This window comes from Chaetodon trifascialis, chromosome 2 (assembly GCF_039877785.1).
Source record: "Chaetodon trifascialis isolate fChaTrf1 chromosome 2, fChaTrf1.hap1, whole genome shotgun sequence".
Lineage (NCBI taxonomy): Eukaryota > Metazoa > Chordata > Actinopteri > Chaetodontiformes > Chaetodontidae > Chaetodon > Chaetodon trifascialis.
The window spans coordinates 9052286-9071118 of NC_092057.1; the positions used below are offsets into that span (position 1 = coordinate 9052286).

The 18833-nt window shown below is 42.3% G+C and overlaps 1 long non-coding RNA gene across 1 annotated transcript; it reads left to right on the top strand.

Annotated features, from left to right (window-relative positions):
• Nucleotides 1–10690: 10690 nt before the first annotated feature.
• On the top strand, nt 10691–13631 carry LOC139338936 (uncharacterized). Its single transcript, XR_011602642.1, has 3 exons — nt 10691–10815; nt 13318–13389; nt 13479–13631. It is a non-coding gene; the product is annotated as an uncharacterized lncRNA (long non-coding RNA).
• Nucleotides 13632–18833: the final 5202 nt, after the last annotated feature.

Genomic DNA, 18833 nt, shown 5'->3' on the forward strand with positions numbered 1-18833 from the left:
AGAAAAGCCTCAACCTCTTGTATTGTTTCAGGCTTTAATCTGCAGCCCAGATTTTTCCTGGCCCAAGCGGTGGCAACCTGGAAGGGGCCTTTCCAGTCTTGGCTGGGGAAGTCTGCCAGATCTTGAATGTCTTTGTTCATATTGTCCTCATAATGTTGACACAATATGACCATGGCAGTGTGTTCCCAATTTCTAGCATTGCCCTCAAGCAGCGTCTGTGTGATGTTATTAGGGGATGCTGGCTTAATGAAACTGGCCAGGTTTTGCGTGGTCTTCCTAATTTTTAAGCATTTTTAAGATGATGATTTGATAATTTTATGAATAATACAGACCTTTTGTGTGAAGTCCGGATCCTGTTCTGGGCCGGTGTATTCTGGCCGTTATTGGGCTTGTGGACGTGCTGCTGGTTCTGCTACGGCTGGTAGTTATTGCTGCTGTTGTTGTGGTTGATGTACAGGCGCTGGTTGTAGGACAGGCCGGCGATCACCTGCTGGCATCCTCTACCATACGAGCCGCTGCGTGCCTGGACGCGCGGCGCCACTGGAAAGCTCGCTGGAGCCACAGGAGTGCGGTGATAGCTGGGTCCGCTGCTGCCGGTAGGATAAGTTGAATAGTTGCCGTGGGGCCGCTGATTACCTCTGGTAACGGAGGCGTAGGAGTGTGTCATTGGCAGAGGCTGCCGGTGCCGACAGGGGTAGGAGTCTGCTCTTTGGGCCGGCTGATCGGAGCACCATGACTGCAGTCGGCCTCTGCGGTAACTTAGCCGGGTCCAGCTGTCTTCCTTGTTGGAGTAGTCCATGATGTTGAAAATTGTGTGTATAATAATGAAAAAATGAAAAACTTAAAACACAGCTAATCTATGGTGTCAAAAAGGCTAATACTCATAGCTGTAACAAAGAGGAGACTTCTTCTATTGACACTTGGTATTTATTACACGAAATTCCAAAAAGTAACAAATCCAGCGTAACGAGTTACAAATGCAACGTTTTGGTCCTAATTGGACCTTCTTCAGGCAAACTTATAAGTAAGTAAGTAATAAATGATAAAAGATGTAAGTCTATGTGCTTTCTTTATCATTCCCTGTGGATATATGTTGTTGTTAAGTGTTTTATTAATGATTTCTGAGTGGTGAATGGCCTGAAGTAAATAGAAATATTTTTTTTGTTTGTAGGTGGATTTCCAGAGATGTATGATTTGTGTTTGAGGGCTGACGGCTGTGCTCCGGCAGATTGGCACGGGGTAGGCGGGTGCCCATTTCCCCTTGTGTCTCCTTTGGGGGAACTGCCAGTAGTGAAAATCTGTTAGTAAGGGTTATTGTCATGTTTATGTTGCTGTGGAGCTGGAGAAGTTGGGGATTGGGTGGGCAAGGGAATGCAGCTGATCGTAAAACTTTCCAAGGGTGTTATACAATGGGAATAACTCCACGGAGACTGACTGAAAAAAGAGGGGGGATGGGGGAAAAAAGGAAGATGCGGAGGAAGCCACCTGCAAATAAAAGATGTTAAGAGCAAGCTGGGAATAAAAAATGAAGGTTAAGATAGTTAAAAGAGAGATTAAAGAGGGTGGGAGAAAAGTTAAAATTATGGCACGTGTGTTTCTCTGTTGCTGTGGATAAAAAAAAATAATAAAAGACATTCATACCGTAATAAAAGCAGTTAAAAACTCACTGTTCGGTGGCCTGGTGTTTGGCTTTGTCCTTGTTTTTTGACTGAACCAAGAGGAAGGATGGGGGGCCACTGTTTGTGGTTTAAATCCCTGATATCAGCTGTTTAATTCAAGTAACCGCTTCCAAGTTTATAAACGGAGTTCATGGTGGTGTGTTTCAGGGTGTCTTCAGTGTGCACACGCTGTTGATATGATGGTCCGATGGTTTTTCACCTTGTGTCTCTCCTGGATTCTTGGTTGTTTGCGGGTTATTTATGCTGATGTCCTGTGAGTCTTTCCACTGCTAAAAACAGCAGTCATTAAAAATCCTTCAGAGACTTTGAAAAGCTTGCCATAAAAACAAGTAAAAGAGAAATTAAAAGTAGGATAATAAATGACAAAATCCAGACATTTAGCCTTACCACGGCTTCTTCAAGGAATGAATAAGAAGGAGAGGCTCCTAACCGCCCATGCTTTAATGTCTTTGAGCAAAAACACTGAACTGAATCTGTGCCTTCACTGGCAAAAACTTCCATGTAAATGTGAGTGCAGAGACCGTTACTGCTATTAACAGCAGAGCAGAATATAAAACCAAGCACATTATGAACACTTCCTCGACACCTTTCACTGTGGGTGAAAGCAGTGGCAGCTGACATAGTGGTGAAATACTACTTTGTGGGTTTTGTGTGAAAAGTCATGATAAGGTGTGAAGTTTCATAGCTTTACACTCTAGTAGAAACTCCTCTGCGCAGACAAAAATTGCACTGAAGTCAACTTTCAATGCTCCACACTAATGGAGACTGTCTGCAGCAGTAACAAGGGGAAGAAGGGCCAGGAACCAATCTGACCCACTGCTGAAATTCTCTTGGCAGGGTGTGGGCACAGTCGTTTCAGGGACTAAGTTACGTGGAATGATACGACTCTTAGGCCCAGACCCGCTGGGCACCTTCATCCCCATTGCCGGCCAGATGGCGTCCTTTGCCCTCAAAAAGGTTTGTGGGATAAGATTTTGGCCGAATCACAGAACATTTAACATTTTTTACGTGTTGCAAAAAGAGCACATAGACAACCTGACTCAAAATTTTTAAAATCTTCTGAAAAGGACAATTATTCAGAAACTTTTGGATGTGATATGAGTTTCCTAACTTTATAATCAGTTTTATAATGCATGCAAATCCCAACGTGTAGGTGGAGGTAGTGTTCTGTCTCTAATTCTAGTTTGGCTTCATTGCCCTCACTAACTTCATTATTCACTTTAGTTCCCCTTGTTCTTCTTTGTACGTTCTCTCCATGTCACGGATCAAACGTTCATATATATGGAAAGGCATGGTGATGGTGGGAGTGGCTTGGTGCAGCTTGGATGCTGTTTTGCTGTTGGTTTCTGCTCTTTCTTAACTTCATCACTTCAGCTCCTCTTCAGTGCCATCTTATTTATGTTCAGGGTTTCACAGTCACACCTGTAAAACGCAGAAGCTGCTCTGGAGCAGCTTCTGCGTTTTACTGCTGGCCACTAAGCAGCTTCACTTTCTAGCAGTTAAGCAGTTAATTAAGTCGTTACTGAACTGGACCCCAGTGGTTTTTGATTTCGAGGCAGTTGAGGTCTCTTTTGAGCCCTTTTGAGCTTATTTCCCCCTATTTTACTTTCGCTTTTTTAAAACCTGACAAATTGTTTCCTTTGGTTTGTTGGAAGGGACAGATTTTGTATGTGTGTAACTTGTGCAGAAAAACTGAGGGTTAAAAAAAACAAAAAACAGATGTCATTTAAATTAAGTGATGCCAGTTTGTGTTGTAAATCTTTTCAAATAAAGATGTTCTAGAAAACGGACATTTGGGTAATACTTTTCATATTTGGCATTCAGCTGATGCTGTTAGCCAGATTACTGCAAATTGCATCTTAACAGGATTGAGCTGAACGGAGGCTATTAGGACATTTTTGCTTTATTTTTCCATACATAATAACATTGCACAATTCCTTTGGATGAGTATATGCTGCCATTACCCAGCAAGCATTCTATATTAAGAGCTTTTAGATGCTGTTTGACCCAGTTCATGGTATTGCTGGCTGTGTACAACATCAAAGTCACTTCAGAGCACATCAAAAGTCACATCATCAGCAGAGGATATTTGTGTTTCTGCTTTTTCATACCCATGGAAATAGATAACTCTTCATCAGCCTTGCTTACAGTCACAGCAGCCAGCTGGTTTCACAAAATATAAACACACTGTACACAACCTGCCCAGTACTGAAAGCTACAAAATTTAACATTGGTGCATGCTTTTTCTTCTGTACATTGTTACTGAGGTTTTTCAGTAACCTCACATACGATTATGAGAATATTAACAGCCTCCACAAAGTTACAGTACACTTCGGCGCACCACACTCATCTCCTGTCACAGTGTGTGTCTCATGTTTTCCCTTGAAGACTTTGTGATGTCTTTGTTCATCGACTCAGTGTCGGGTTCAGAAGTAGTTTACACGTCAACATTTGGCATCAGAGTAGCCGACAGAAACAAGTCGCTGTGCTCGGCGTCGTGCTGCCCTTCATTTCCATCTCAGTTTTGTAGTCTGGAAATTTTGAGAGAAGACTCAGTTTGTAAAAGCTGACAGTCTGTCTCGCTACTATCCTGCAGTGCTGTGTTGACTCTGGTTCATTAGGGCTTAGCCATAGTGGAGACCAATCCAGAGCTAATAGGAGAATGAATATTAGACTTCGATTGTATAGCGTCCAGAAACAAAATGTAAGCCACTGAAGGTTAAGAAAGAAAAATGTAAAAGTGGTAAAACCTGAAGGAGGCTCTCCAACACTGAAAGAATCCTTTTAAGTTCTCCAGATGCTGAAATTAGAAAGAAAGTCAGTTTGTATGACATGACAGGACAAAACATGGCTTTATTCCCCACAATTGACAGATATACTGAAAGTGATCTTGTTAAAGTTTTGCCTCACACATGGCAGTATATTGGTTGACAGTTGAGTGGATGATCACCAACAGGAAGCTGTGGAATGAGATGTGAAATTACTTTTACAGCAACACTCACAAGAAACTTTTTTTATGGCTTTGGGACACTTTGCACGGCAGCCCACTATTGATACAAAGGGCTTTCAATCAAAGTTGTTCAATAGTTCAGAAAGAGTAAGCCTTCCAGTCATAATTGTTTTCAAACACCCCATGCCTTAATATGGTAGACTGTAACAGCTGACTGCTTTGGTAGCATTTCAATCAAAGTCTCCCTCTGTGAACTTGTCAGCTCATTTTCACAGGTGGCATTCACCCAGATGGTATAAAAATGGAAATAAGAACGGTCTTTGATGCAGAGCCTAGGATCAATGAATGACTTGATGAATGTATGAGGGGGGGCGTCTCAAGGTTGCACTCCAACAATTTATGAAAGTATTATAAACAACAACTTGCACCGTGTCTCTTTTCCCTTTGTGTATTCATCCTGACTGCTTTTTGAAACTCGTCTCCCCTGATAGATTCACGCCAGCAACAGTTATTCACCCCATCTCCCTTTGGTTTTATTGGCTTCCACACCAGGCAGTGTGAGGGCCTCATCACCAAGTCTGCAGGACGTAATGGGCTCGCTGTTAACATATGCAAAGTCATTGTTTCATCTCATGCATGACATGAAATGACTTCATTATTTATTTACTGGAGATTCTGAAAGGGCAGAGATGTATTCAGTGTGATGCCAAGCTCAGACTGAGCTGTCAGCAACTTCAGTGTCCAGAGTTCATGTAAAGTTCTCTGTTTTACATTTCAGTTCATACAAACGGAAGTGCAGTGAAAAGGATAACACTGAATTGTCTGCAACAAATATTACAAGCAGCTGAAAGCAAGGTGATGCTGTGAGTCAGCTCTATGACCACAGAATATCTCTGGCAGGGGAAAGATATGAAAAGAATTCATATTCAAAAAACACTTCATATGATCAAATCTTAAACAGAATTGTTAGCAAATGGTTATATTTTAATCAAGACATCATCATTGTTTTCAGCTTCTGAATGTGTGTGTGTGTGTGTGTGTGTGTGTGCGTGCCCATGTATTACACATGTTGTGGGGACAAAAATCTGTTTACACAGTCACATTCCCGATAAGGTTAGGGGTTTCTTCACAAGGAATGAATAAAAAAGGCTGATTTCCAAGATTCCAACCCAGTTTCTCATCTAGAAAACAAGCAGTGGTGGCTCCTGGCAAATTTCTCAGGGGGGGCAACTGTTGCAATGATGGCTAAGATGACCCGTTCAATGAGTAAAATAATAATAAATAAAAGTCAGATAGCTAACTTTACAGTGTTACATTGTATTGTTTAATTTGGTTTTCCTGTTCAACCACTAGATGGCAACACCAGACATGAATTGTACATACTGTACAGTATTTTTGTATAGCATATCAATTTAAATGTCTCAAATACAATAAATTAGGTTCCACAATAAAACACTTCCACCGTGGCTATCAACAGATACATTGTCATCTACTAGTTTGTTCATGAAATCACTGTTAGTCTTTGTTAACTACAATTTACAGGCACCATGGATGCCATAGCAATAATTAAATCAAATCAAAATATACTATCATCAAAACTGTAATGAATCAAATCTTTCCAGAACATATTCAGTATATACAGTATTTGGCTGGCAATATGCAATCAATACAACTATTTACAATTCAACATTTGTTGAGTATAAGATAACACAACTCACCATTTAATAAACACACTCACTCATCACTTGTATTGAAATTTTGCTCGCCTCTCTTTCAAGCAGGCAAAGTGATCAGTTACCCTCTCACTGATATCAGGCATGTTCCTGACAAGTTCTCTCTCCATGGAAAGCATGGCCAATGCACTGATGTTCCTGTTCCATTTTATTTCTCAGGAACTCTTGATTCTCTTTAAGGTGGAGAAACACCTCTCAGCTTCAGCTGAGTGGTGACAAAGATGTTCAACAGCACCACAGTCTCAGAGGTTTCCTGGAGGTTGTAGCTCTATAGAACTTGGTACAGAGCCAGTGCGTTGCAGCAGCCCCTGAAGTCTGGACTTTCGTTCAGTCCTGAGCTTCTCCTTGTGTAGAATAGGGTATGCCCTCATGGTGGTATTCAGAGCCTCTTCAGGGAATGTTTTCAGATGCCGGTCAAACAGCTCTCCCTCTAGCAGCATGGCACTCACAAGGTGCCTTGTGAAGGAGAACCTGTCTTTGGCATGGCCCAGGATTGTATCACAGATCTGTTAAAATTATAAAAATGTATAGTCAGTAACACACAATTGTAAAAAAAAATATTCTACTGGTGTTGGCAGATCAAAAGTGTTAGAATATGAGTGAGACAGTATGTCATTGTCATTATCAACAATATCTGTCTTTAAAAAACACAGTAATACTAGTAAGTAATAAAAACTGTTTTGCATAACTTTCTGGAAATGGCGGAAAAAAAAAAATCACAATTTCTGGATGTGCTTAATTTACTTATGCACATGAATGCAGATGACTAAATTGGTTAATTACTTTTGAGTTCCCATACATCAGGGGTCTCAAACTCATGAAAGATATTTTGTGGCCCCCTACTTGACATCAAAGTTTAGTGTTGGTGTGGCCCGCGCGTTTTTCTCAAATGCACAATGTGCAGGTCGCCAGTTTAAACAATTTCCCCTCGGGGATTAATAAAGGATTTCTGATTCTGATTAATGTTTACTGCAACACCCCGACACACGTAGGCCAATGATCTCTCAGAAGATGCAGGACAACATAAAAACATGAGAGCCAGCTTGTGATGGTGTGGATGTTGGTGTTTTTGTCTACTCCAGTAGGCAAGGGGGTCTTCTGTTCTTGTGAGGTTCACCTCTGCTAAGTAACGATCCACTTCCACTGTGGCACCTGCTGTGTCACTTGAGCTTCTTCAGCTTTGATTCACTGTTGTGTCCAGCAGATGCCAAAGGTCATCTAATAAATGTTAAAAGAAAAAAACCCATTAACAATGGTATTAACAAATCACATTACTACCAATCAATGATAATTTTGACAAAACAAAGAAACAGACTTCTTACTGTTGGTTATGGATGTTGATGGTGTTGCTGTTGCTGAAGAGGCTGCTACCTTAGCTGAAGTTGTGCCACTAGCAGAATTTGCTGCAGAGTTCCTGATTATATTTGCACATTCATATTTCAGCCTTGTAATAGCCTCTTGAAGTCTTCCTTGAAGCCCAGTTTTTTTAAACCTTGGGTCCAATAAGGTGGGTAATGTCATCACACTTTGTGATTCAACGTGTGAGGAATGTGCATTGACCCGTTGGAGAAGGTTCTCACTCAGCTGTCTTCCACTGTCTGAAATGAGGCCTTCTGACTTGCTGATTATGGTGTGGTTCAGCATCTTCAGCAGTGGAATCACTTTTGAAGCAGACACCCTCTTTTCACCAGAAAGCTCAACTGTGGCCTGGTGGAATGGGGCAAGAACATGAAGTGCGTCTTTTTACTGTGTCATTCTCCAACACAGTTGGCGCCATGAGATCAGTCCTCAAGGAGGCAAGGGCCGCCCCCACTGGCTCTCTCAGCTGGAAAAGCCTCTCCAGCATCAGAAAAGTGCTGTTCCAGCGAGTGTCAACTTCCATTACCAACTTCAGTGTTGGTCTCCCCATCTGTTGCTGTACTTGCACCAGCTGTCTCTTGCTGTGATACTTGTTCTGAAATATATTATACACTTGTTTCTCATGTCACTGAGGGCAGCTACGTCATCAAATGATTTTTTAACCATTAAATTCATGACATGTGCTATGCAAAGTGAATGCCTGATATTCAGTGCTCGCACACAGGCAGCCATGTTGGCTGCACCATCGGTCACCAGGCATTTCACCTTGCCATTTATGCCCCATTCCTCCATGACTTTCTTGTGCTCCGCAGCTAAATTGTCAGCAGTGTGGCATTCAGGGAAGTGCTGCACTCCAAGCAAAACTGTGTGGAGCTCGTCATTGTTATTAATGTAATGACAGGTCACTGCCAAGTATGCCTCCATATTGATTGAGGTCCACATATCTGAAGTGAGGCTAACGGCTACAGCATTTTGCAGCTGTTCCTTCACCTTCTCCTTGGCCTCTTGGTATCTTTTCTCAACCATTTGCTTCAAGGCCTGATGGAATGAAATGTAGTTACTATTCATTTCAAACTACATGAGCAACAACAAAACACTTTATTCACTTACTTTTCTAGATGGGAGAACATAGGTGGGATCCAACACACAGATGAGCTCCCTAAATCCCTCATCCTCCACAATAGAAAATGGTTGAATATCTTTAATGACCATGTTCACCAGGGCCTCATCAACCAGTTGCTTACTGGAATCTAAAGAGAAAAATGAAATACTGGTCAATTGTAAGTGCCAAACACATGACAAGATTAAAAAGATCATTAATTACTTTGGCTGTTGTCTGGTCTGCTGGAAGGTTGAACATGCTCATGCAGTGCTCTATAATGCCTCAGCATGGAGGATGTATTGTTGCTGTTTGTCAGCTCCTTCTGACACAGCAGGCATTTCACCTTTGACATAAAATAATACACAATAATTAAGATTATATGGCCATATTGTGATGATGTGCAAATAACATATAATCATTGACATATACCTTGTTGTGAGCAACCATTTCAAAATACTCCCAGACAGGAGAAGACTTCCTTTTTCTTGGAGGCTCCACAGAAAGAGAGGAAGAAGCCCTCCAGCTAGGTTTGGTGTAATTGTACCTTAACTAACAGAAGCTAATATGAATAATAATAATTGTGATAATGGCACTAGTACTGATCTATCTATCTATCTATCTATCTATCTATCTATCTATCTATCTATCTATCTATCTATCTATCTATCATATATTTCACTCACTAATAATCTACCTATATAATTTACTGAACACGCACTCACTCTACACAACAGACACCCTGAAACACTCCACTCCATGCCACCATAAACGCAGACACACCCACAAAGAAGCACGAATTTCGAACCCGCTTTGTACGGAAGCGATACTCGGAATGAGACAGTGATGTCACCCACACAAACCGAGGCCTTGTTTGTCATCGGTCACGTGATTTCCACAAGAACGATACAAGCCTCAAATCGGGGCTTCATGTGGCACGTCCACTTTTGCTCGATAGACGCTCCGACGCCTCGAGTCATTTGTCCCATCATTATCTGTGGTCAGTCTGTGGATCAGCTGATCGGGCCAGAAAAATGAACATTATGATTAATAGCGGATGAGTTGCTGGTGGGTGAAATAATACATTATTAATGAGGAAAATAAAATATTTTTCTGAGTTTATTAAATACCTGCAGCAATCCCACCGCAGCAGAAAAGTGCCCCCGCGCCGTTGCAACAAATGTGGACAACATATTTGCAAGAAGAATTTCCTTTCTCTGGATGGTTCAATGAGTGATGATCATCATCTTCCCACAGGAAATGATTCCACTCACCAATGTTCCACCCCCATGTCGAGAATCATGTGAATGATGAAAACGTAGCCTCCTCCAGTGGCCCTTATGAAACTATCAGTCAGCTACTTCCTTCCACCCCTGTTTCTGGGTTCCACAAGTCCTCTTCCAGTTGCTCTTGTTTAACTATGGGTCAACAACTCCCTTACACCACTCTGCCTGGGTCCATCCATCCATCCCCGTCCTGTGACAGTGGGCTTTCGTCATTCATCCTGTGAGGGCACTTGAGTGGCCAAAATGAAGTCTTGAGTGGTTCCATGAACAATGTCCACATGCAACTGTGAGCAATTTGCTTCCAGGTTGCAGCAGCTGGAAGCAAATTGCTCACAGTTGCAGGTGGACATTGTCACACAATACTAACAAATACAAATTCTTATCTATGAATTCCTAATTAGGATCTATGATATTTTGAAAAGTTGGAATATGGAATCTGGTGGTGGAACTTTACTCACTTGTAACTTCTAATCTTTTTTCCATAGTTGGCCAACATACCTGTTTGAGAAGTGCTATGGATCTACAACAATCAAAAATATGTTGATCCAAGTGAGCAAGTTCTTCAAACACATTGAAAACTCATTCCAAAAGGCTAGTGAGCTCAAACAGAAAGACTTCACAAAAATTCTATATGAACTGAAGAGACTCATGTCTAAGGTCCAGAGGAAAGCGGTTGTCCACCGACAGAAAGTGTTGCACAATAAAATAGGTAAATGTTTTCACTTTCTTGTTTGGAAAGAGGGATTTTGGATCGCGTCGAGAAAGAAAAATGACAATGATGATAAATATCACAGCAATAGTGCTAATTATAATACTAATATTTCTAATGATAATATTCAATGTCCTTATTATACCTTAGGTTTGCTTCTCAGTCTTTTAGGTTTGAATGTGGATACCACAGATGCTGAGTGTAGAGTTCGCCGTCGCTGGATATCCACTGCAAGTTCTTCTGTGGATCGAATGATGTCCTCCTGAGGAGTCGAATTGTCCCGGTTGGTCTTACGTAATGTCAGGGGTGAGAATATGGAGATCCCAGGTGGGACTGGGAAACCTAGGGGATGTAAGTTAATGTGGGGGGCTCAAACCTGATGGTGGTATTAGGTTAAAAGGACCTTGGCTCCTCCTCCAATCACTCGACCTCCTCATCCTCTCTGCTGGCTTCTTGCTGTCTCTGAGGTTCAGGGCTGGGAGCGGGGAGAGAAGAGGGAGGAGAGGAGGGGGGGGGAGAGAGGGAGAATGAAGAAGAGAGAGAGGGAGAGAATCCTCCTCAGAGCCCAGGAACATGGATGAAGAGCCGTCACCTCCACTCAGGTCAGATATTATTGTAGACCCATATGAAAGCTGGACGAGATGGAGATGATGGAGGGGGTGGAGCAGCCAATGCCGGTGTCTCCACAGTCGTGCACGTATGTGCCTGCGCCTGGGTGATGATGGTGCGCTTGGCTGCTGGTGGGAGGGCTGAGAGGGAGGGCCCCGCTGGAGGAACAGCTGGCTTGGGCTGTACAATGTTCTGGGCATTGGTGGGAGTGGGAAGCAGGGTCCGGCCTGGAAGGTTGGCCTGTAAAAAAGCCTCGACCTCCTGCAATGTCTCAGTTTTTAATCTGTGTCCCAGATTTTTCCTGCCCCGGCTGACGTGATTTGGAACAGGGTCGGGAAAAAAAAAAAAAAAATTTCTTGATCTGTACTAGCCTCATATTGTTGGCGTAGTATGAGAAGAGTAGTAAATTGCCAGTTTTGGGCATTTCCCTCTAATAACATTCTCGTGTTATCATTGGGGGATGCTGGCTTAATAAAGCCAGCCAAACTCTGAGTTGTTTTTTGAATTATTGGAGATGGATCAGCCTCCGTAACATTTATAAGACGGTGAGCCGATTTTATAATTTTATGGATAACACAAACCTCATCGGTGAAGTTTGGGTCCTGTGACTGGACTGCATTCCAAGCGGGTGCACTCTGCCGGTTGCCAGGTCTGCGGAGCAGCTGCTGTCTCTGCATCGGTCGCTGGACGTTGTCGCCGTAATTGTGGTGGTCATACCTGCGGCGATTGTTGTCAGCAGGACTGGGAAACCTCTGTTGATAGCCGACGGTGCATCCATTGTTACGCGACAGAGGCTGCGGTGTCGCTGGGAAGCTTTCTGCTGCCGCGTGGTGATATCTGGGTCCGCTGAACTCGCTGACCGGGAGTAGTCTCTGGTTACCGAGGCATACGATGGTTTCACCGGGGGAGGCTGGTGATCACGGCGGGAGTAAGGAGATGGTCCTCACGGCGGGCGGTTGGAGCGCCAGGGCTGCTGAGTGCGCTGCTGTAGCCGGCCTCTCTGGTAGCTTACCCGAGTCCACCCGTCTTCCTCGTCGAAGTAATGCATGGCGTGAGGAACAGTGTGTGTGGAAAAGTCCAAAAACCACTAATTTGTGGCTGGTTCTCTTAAGAGTGACAGAGAAGTGGAGACTTCTTTGGACGACACTCGTTATTTATTAAGACAAAAAATGTAACAAAGTCAATGAAACAAGCCGAAAAAAGCTACGTTTCAGTCCTATCTGGACCTTCTTCAGGCTAACTTGTTTCAAAATTAATAAGGTTCGAGTGGCAGCGCTCTGTCTCTTGCTGCTGGCGTCCTCAGCTGTGCCTAGGCAGAGAGTGATTCCTTTCTTGTCGGGGTTATAGGGGACCCCAGGGGAGTATTTTTACTGCACTTGCAGATAATTTTACTGTTTTTAACAAATCTTACTTTCAGGATAATGTAACTTTTTTCAGGACTTTTTTTGTTAAGAGTGACATTTTTTCTCATTTTTGTTACAAGATTTTTTTCATAGTTCATGATTATTTCTTAAAAGAACGGGAGTTTGGTAATTTGCTGCACAGTCTTCGTCAGCAGGTGGTGTTTGTGAGTGTGTGTCAAGCGCTGAGGACCAAAATTTATAGAAGAAGTTTTCTTCTTCTCGTCTGGTAATCAGATGTATTGTACTGTAGCAGTAGACTAGTAAACTAGCAACAAGGTTGTAGTTTTTCCGGCAGCAGATGTGTACGACAGGCAGACTACTGTAGAGATAGAAAACGTAAGTAGCCATTACAGTAATAAAATCATTGCAATGAGGTCCCGGTGTCCGCCTGTCTTTGGCTGCTGCAACACGTATCCAGTATATTTTTTGTCATCTAAATAAATTGAGACTTGGAGCCTCAAATTTGTGATGCATGTTGCACTCTTCACAGCTGATCAGCTTCTTGCAGTCCATGAAAGGGAATTAACAATGGCTGCCAGGAAACAAATTCTTCAACTGCTTGGTAAGTACACGTCATTATTTACACTGCATTCCATCTTCAGTAGCTTGTGAATCTGTAATCTTTTAAATATATCTTTGTATGTTTTGCAGAAAGCTTAGCCTGCCATGGAAATCAGAAGGATGAGCATTCTAAGGTCATGGGCTACATCATGGGATACCTGTGTGTGCTCAGCAGACACAGATCCATTGTACTCACCAACATGACCAAGGAAAATGTGGCCAACTATGAGAATTCAAATCATGGCAAGAGGTTCCAAATTCAGGTTAGTATATTTTTATTATTAAATTGTTATTATTATTATTAAATTAACATTAGCATCTTCATTTAGGTGAGCATTTCACAGTATTCAGAAATATACTTACTTTTTGTATTTCATTCACCAAGGTGGATGAGCACAAAACTGCGTTCATTTGGTCAAGCTCCATTTCCCCTCAACAATGAGGAGTTCAGGTGGCTTGAATACCTGACCAATGGCAAGTGCTGTAAACAAGATCAGGGCAGTGACTACGTGTTCCACACAACTCTTGGCAAGCAGATTTTGAAGACTGTGACTACCTTCAACTCGTTTGGGCAGATGCTGGAATGAAGGGCACTGTCAACTTCAACAAGATCCTGAGCAGTGTCTCTACTCTAGTAAGAATTTTTTATATGTTGGAAACTGTCCATAGATTATAATTTGGAAGTTGAGATTTGGCCATAGATTAGAATTTGGAAATTGAGATTTGGCCATACATTAGAATTTGGAAATTGGAATCCTCAGATTGGGGGCTGGAATTGGAAGTGAGAATGTGTTGACATTTGTTTTTAGATAGAAGTACGAAATTTGGTGTACACACATTTTAGATGCTGTTGAGTGGATGTCATAGATTTATTGGGAACCTTGATTAAAAGTGTTCAGACACAGATGCTCAACAGACTTTTTTCATTTTTTAAATGTCTTGAGTTTCGAGGCCAACACCTCTCTGAAAAGGAGAGGAAGCAGGTTGGCAAATCGGTGTGCCATGATCTTAATACTACTCTTTCTTTCTTTCACTGTGAGTGAGTGTGTGTGTGCTTGCTTGCTTTCTTTCTTTCTTGCTTGCTTTCTTTCGTGCGTGTGAGTGAATGATGGAGTGTGTGAGTGAGTGAGTGTGTGTCTGCGTGCGTGCATTTTCCCATGCCCATTTCAGGGGTCAGGGGTCTGGGGTGTGGGCATGTGTTTGTGTACGTGTGTGTGGGTGCACGAGCACTTGCATGCGCCCCTGACTCTGACCATAAACCTTAGATCCTTCCCACCAGCGACAGGGGAGGCCCTTTACATTGAGTAGATGAGAATGTGGAATCTGGAGGGCCACAGCAGATTCCACATTCTCATCTACTCATACATCCGTCTGTCTGACCCATCTTTCTTTTTCCCACCCTAGGACCACGGACCCTCTGGATTAAGAGCTTGGTGCGCCTCGACAAGTACCTCCAGGACACCCATTGGAACAAGTACCCCAGTGGGACACCGTCGGTCTTTCTGTTTTCCCTGAATCTTAGGCCGAGAGGCACCTGGCAGAGAGCGAGAAGTGGAAGGTGGTGCGGGCCATGTGCCACAACCCCAGTACGGCAGAAAACTATTATGTGGCCCTGCCCGAGAGGGACGTGGCGTAAGAGACGTGCAAACTCAAGATGAAGGCCCTGAGGATGGACAGGAAGAAGGCCTAGGCGCCGTCAGAAGGACCGGCCTTTTCCCAGAGGGACACCAGTTCAGAGGAGATCCGGGTCATGCTGCACAGATGGGAGCAGCTCAAACGGAAGAGGCTGAGCTTCTGTCTGGGCGACAACGACGCCCTGTGCAATGCCTCTATTTCTCCATGCGTCCTTCCTTTCTCTCTCTCTCTCTGATGCGCCCGCCTCGTTTTGTTTTTCAGGCATGTTGTCCTCTTTCGGCATGAGGGCTACGGAACACGCCACCCTCATGGAATACGTCATGGGCTACCTGTGCGTCGTGAGCAGGCACCGGTCGACGGTCCTCACCAATATGTTGTCCCTCGCTGACTGGTGGGCTGATGGGCAGTGGTTCCAGGTTCCAAGCGCTGCGACGTGGCAGTCCCCCGCATGGCACAACACAGGAGAGCCAACACCTCAGGTCAAGACTCAGCAGTTCACCTACATCTTAAGAACAAGGGACACTCATCTAAGTACAATAATGTACAATGGTTGAAAGAAGATTGAAAGAAGCCATCTCCATCAAACTGGAAAGACCAACTGGAAAGACCATCACAGGAGGTGGTCTACAACACCACTCACAATGCTCCCCATGCAGCTTAACAGCCGCTCACAACATGACTCTTGGGACCCTAATGACTCAGATGATGCTGGGTAGGTCAACGACTCCAAAGGCATGAACGACTCTGCAAGAGGACAAATGCCTGGGACACCCTACCAGTCATTGAGAACTGAAGAAGCCTCTTGAATGAGAGATGAAACATTTTCTAGAATGTCTTCAAGTCCAGTTGTCTGGTCCTTGGTGGAATCTACCTACCTACTTGCTCCCCTTCCTGAACAAAGGCAACTGGTATAACTTGGGCTGGTTATTCTGGGCTAGTAAATAATACTTGTTCATGTTGCTTTCATTATATGTCAGCAGAATTGAAAGAAGATAAAACATAGCATAAATTTATTTATTTTTTTATTGTGGCAGCCTGCTGAATATTTGTAGCAGTTTGCTAATAGCCTGTTTGGCTCTGTTTTCTGGTTTTAACTGATTTAGTTCATTATTGTATAAAAAGTGACCAGTTGAGCACAAAAACACGCACTGCCTAGACTAATTAAAAGAGTTGGCTCTCTTTTCCAGAACATGCTCAAATCCAAACACTTCCCATATCATAGCTGTAATTACAACCAGGGGACTGGTGTGGCATACTAGGACACCTAAATCCAATGTTTGTCTTTTTCAGTGGGCTTCAGTCCATTGATATTTACAGTTCTTGACTCAATCTAGGTTAATTTAGCCAATGCAATGATTTTTGGCTCTACAGAAACTGCTTGCGATAAGCATTTGTATGACAAACACAACAATCTGCAGGAGAAGAGCAACAGGAATGGAAGTGGAGCAAGCCAAGTGTGGTGTATATTGTACAGAAAGGAAGAACAGACTGACAGACAGATGGAGAGAAATAGGCTGGCAGCAAAACAGGCAGAAGGAATAGTGTATTGATTGAAAAGATGGGTGGGCAAGAGAGAGACAATGATATTGAGAATGAGTAAAAAACAAAACACAACAAAACAAAAGCACTATGTGAATGTAAAAAGAAAATAGATAAGCATTAAACAGTATGGTTGAAAATATGAGGTCAGATGATAAATACATGCCTAAAAAAACAAGGTGAGAAGAAACACACTTTAAAGGAAGTCAAGACATTTCTAGAGTTCTAGAGTTAGAGGAGATGATCAATACTGAATTCACCTCAGCATTCAGTAGAGACATTGGGTCCAGGACATGTTTAACCTCTGAGCCACAACACTTTCAGCATTGGGATTTATCTGCTGTCCATTAGATGTTTCCACAGATATATATCAATGGAGGTTATTCTGGTGCTGCAGTTTTTCTGTGGCCAACTACAGAACTAAACAACATTTCCTTACTGTATACTTAAATGTCAGAATAGGACGTTTGCCAATGACCCCCCCAAATTTACATAGAGTATATGGCCACTCTCCAAAACAACAGACTATACGACCATTGAGAGTACCTGTGACAGGTGTATTGGACCAAAATAATGGTTAACATTATGAAACTGTCATGTTTGGTTACATCATGGTAACAATAATGAACATATGGTTTAAGTTGTTAACTTAAGCCATCAAAACTACTTTGCTAGGTTCAGGAAAAAGATACGTTAAGTATGTAACTGAACTTATATAGCTAACTTATGTACATAACAAAAGGTAACATACGTACATAAGTTAAAACAGTTAAACACTGACTTCTGGTTTCACATGGGGCACAAACAGCTATGTCCTGGGTAAAAGTCCTGTGTTTGACCCATTATTCCAACTCGACCTCCTCCCTTCACAGACTTTGGCGTTCCTTATACGTCACCTGATCTCCTAAAAATAAACAAAATATGGGCTGTAATAAACTGCTTGCACAGACATCCTATACAGCTGTTTTTTTGGGGGAGGCGGTTTATAACTGTTTTAAATCATTCTTGTACAAAAAGCGACCAGTTGAGCACAAACACACACTGCCTTAACTAATTAAAGGAGTTGGTCTCTTTTCCAGAACATGCTTATGCCAAAATAAAATGTTGAGTCAGACACTTTCCATATCCCAGTTGCAATTACAAACAGGGGACTAATATGAAAGTGTTTTTTCCCAATCTACCATAAATAACTTGAATTTATAAACAAGACTGGATGATGTTATTTCAATTAGTAGAGAACCAGAAGGCATGCTAGCACAGCTAAAGCTAACACCAGTATTAATCTTTTTCAGCTTTGATGTTTACAGTCCTTGACTCCATCAGTCTAGGCTAATTCAGCCAACGCAATGATTTTTGGCTCCAAAGAAACTGTTTGCAATAAGCATTTGTGTGACAAACACAACAATCTGCCAGAGGAGAGCAACAGGAATGGAAGTGGAGTAAGCCAAGCGTGGTATATACTGTACAGAGAGGAAGAACAAACAGACTGACAGACAGATGGAGAGAAATAGGCTGGCAGCAAAACAGGCAGAAGGAATAGTGTATTGATTGAAAACATGAGTGGGCAAGAGAGAGACAATGAAATGGAGAATAAGTATGAAAACAAATGGGGAGTACTATGTGACTGTAAAAAGAAAATAGATAAGCATTAGACACTATGGCTGAAGAGGTCAGATGATAAATCTATGACAAAAAAAATAAGATACATAACATATTTTCTGGTCAACAATAGTACAACAAGATATCCCAGTGGTCCAATAAGCATTATTCTCATATTGCACCATGCTACATTAGCCTGGTCTAAGGGAGCCTAGTTGCGAGGTTCAGGGGAAAAAATGGTAAAGTACGTAATAAGAAGGTAGAAAACTTTCGCATGGTGGGTGAACAACTTTTTTTGGAACAAATTGATGCCATCTTGGAGTCCAATAATCACAAAGTTAGATGTCAGCTTTCCCGTTAAACTTTGACCTACTGCACTTTCTGTATGCTCATAGTTATTCATCGTTAAAGTATAATAGATAATTGAAGGATATATCTAAAGGGTAAAGACACTTACATGCTTTAATATTTTGAAAAACACATTATTTTTCCAATACTGTCCAGCAACTTTATTCACCCTCAGTCTGAAACTCATTGTTTCTAAGTGGTTTGACACTTTCACAGTATTTATATTGCACCTAGACCTGCTTTATGATTAAAAAATCTAGACATCTCACTTTCTACAACATGGGAGCTTTATGATTCAGGTTAGTTTATATAGCTTGACATCGA